At 31.4% G+C, this 2428-nt stretch overlaps 1 long non-coding RNA gene across 1 annotated transcript; it reads right to left on the reverse strand.

Moving 5' to 3' along the window:
* Nucleotides 1-300: 300 nt before the first annotated feature.
* LOC115882888 lies at nt 301-809 on the reverse strand. Its single transcript, XR_004050286.1, has 3 exons — nt 717-809; nt 424-663; nt 301-339 (listed from the first exon to the last, which is right to left on the reverse strand). It is a non-coding gene; the product is annotated as an uncharacterized LOC115882888 (long non-coding RNA).
* Between the last annotated feature and the right edge of the window lie 1619 nt (nt 810-2428).

A 2428-nucleotide genomic window follows, 5' to 3' on the forward strand; every position in this document is an offset into this window, starting at 1 on the left:
GATGTAAAGTGTTGAATAAAGTAAAAATTTGTAGTATTTGTCAGGAATATGGATATAATCAGAGCGCAGATGTTGGTTAAAGGGCTAAAAAGAGTACCAAACATATACTTTCGTTTTATTAAAATGTTGTATTTTATTACATTTATATTGTGATTATTTATTAGGGGCTTTTTCAATTTAGAATGAATACAATTAAGTTTTAACACAAGTTTTAATATAAAATAATTCTAAAAATGTTGTTTTATACATTATTAGGTATAAACATTATATTAAACAAAATTGAATAAAAAAAAATTCACTATTTCTCCAACCCACATCCTCACGACGACGTCTTGTAGCCTGAAAAGAAAAAATGAACTATTAATCATATACACAGAGAATGAAGCCACAAAATCCTTATCCTCATAAAAAAGTATATTTTACGTTTCTGTACACTATGTATATTTTAAAAGTATATTTGTTTATCAGATTCACATCTTCATTATATTCGCAATGGCAGTTGCTGTATTCTGAACAGCAACTGATTCCCTTTTCTATTTCTATATTGCCAAAGAAGATTCAACAGCGAGTATTCTCCTTTTTTTCTGCAAAATTTTCATGTACTTATACAAAGCGAAGCGAGGCTTCTCTCTGCTGCATAGTCACACAGATTCCCTTCGGTGCCTAAAAGAATATTTAATATTAGTTACTCCTTCTGGAAAAAAGATCTTATTTACCTGTAAATCTGTCATCATCACTTATCCTCAAACCTTTAGAAAAAGTTGAACAGAAGCGTTATAAAAAGCAAAATTTGAAAGCGTCACTGTCACTATCACGCCCTACTGTCATGCTCTAATTATGATTGTTTGTCGGTTGCTTCGAAACCGAACCGAACGGTTACCGAAAAACGATACAGAATCGCAATGCTCGCAACTAAACGTAACATTCGGCAGCTCCATCGTTCGGTAGCGAACCGAATCGAATTTTCGGATCCGAAACCGAAAAAGATACAGAATAGGGTCCCAGATCCAGAGTGCACTAATATTTGTAGTAATAGTAGTATGAATGCAAGGTATTTTTAAATTTGGGTTTTTCATGACATATGAGTTTACATTGGGGTTTACCAGCATTTTTTTTTAATATTACACATACCTACCAAACTATTTAAATTCTAAAATAAAAACAAACATTCAACATACCTACTTTTATGTTAAATGTAAATATTAAAACATAAAAAATGCAATATTTTTTTTAATAATTAAGGTACTATGCAATGCTCTAATTCTCTAGTGTTGCAAAATAGTGAATTAGGCACAAATATAATTATATCATAACTACACCCTACCTTGATACAACTATCTTAATGGGATTTAAATTGTTTGATATTGATTTTAATTTTTCCCGGAAATGAAAACTATTTATGCAGAATACAATTTACTTCGAATTTGCAATTTATATTGTTATACAATGTCAGTTTGTAAACAGGAATATTTATAAAAATAGCTTGTAGAATACATAGAAATAAAAATATATGATATCAATAAAAAAATAAAGCATTCCTGCGACAAGCATAAAATAAACTATATACAACATGCATCTCACGTTACTGTTTAAACTAGTATGTATTTACCTTATTTAATTATTTGAATTGTTCTTGATGAGAATTATTTAAATTTTACTTTGGTGATTATAATGGAAATTTATGAAAATTGAGATAATTGATATAACACTAATAAAGTAATTAAAATATATGTTAACATTAAAATAAACTTTAGATCGGTATCTCTGTTGCTAAAACACAAAAGGCATACAAAAACGTAAAAAGAGTCTTACTTCTTTGAATTTTTCAAACCCGACTCTGTGATTGATATTACCCCACCAGTGGCGTAACTCTCATAGGGCAGTGCGGTGTGAAGCACCGGGGACCCACAGGAACTTGGAGCCCCGCAGAGCCTTCCAAAAAAATATTTAACAAAAATATACATTAATTTCTATATCCTAACCTAACCTAACCAAAAATATCTTGCAACGAGACCCCCAGTTGTTAAGTTACGCCACTAGTCGATATTAAGCGCTAGAATGATAGAGCGTATGCAATTTTTTATGAAAAAAGCTACGAAAATTGATCAACTCATGATATATTTATCTTAAGAATGCCACTATACCTCCGAATCAGCTACCTTCCGTTTCCCTTCCATTTACATAAAATATATCATGTAAATGAATAGTACAATGCACACTATCCGGTCCGTTTCCCTTCCATTCCATATCTTTCCCTTCCATACAATATTCTGGCGCAAAGACTGATGTGTATAGTGTATAGTCCTAGCAGTCAACTATTAAGCTTGACCAATCAGGTTGGTTAGCGTGGTTATTTGGAGTGTGTTAATTCATTCGTGTTTGTCAATAACTCTAACGTGATTGGTCGGGCTTAACAGTTGCATGCTAG

This window comes from Sitophilus oryzae, unplaced genomic scaffold (genome assembly GCF_002938485.1).
Source record: "Sitophilus oryzae breed Bouriz unplaced genomic scaffold, Soryzae_2.0 scaffold_111_pilon_pilon, whole genome shotgun sequence".
NCBI lineage: Eukaryota > Metazoa > Arthropoda > Insecta > Coleoptera > Curculionidae > Sitophilus > Sitophilus oryzae.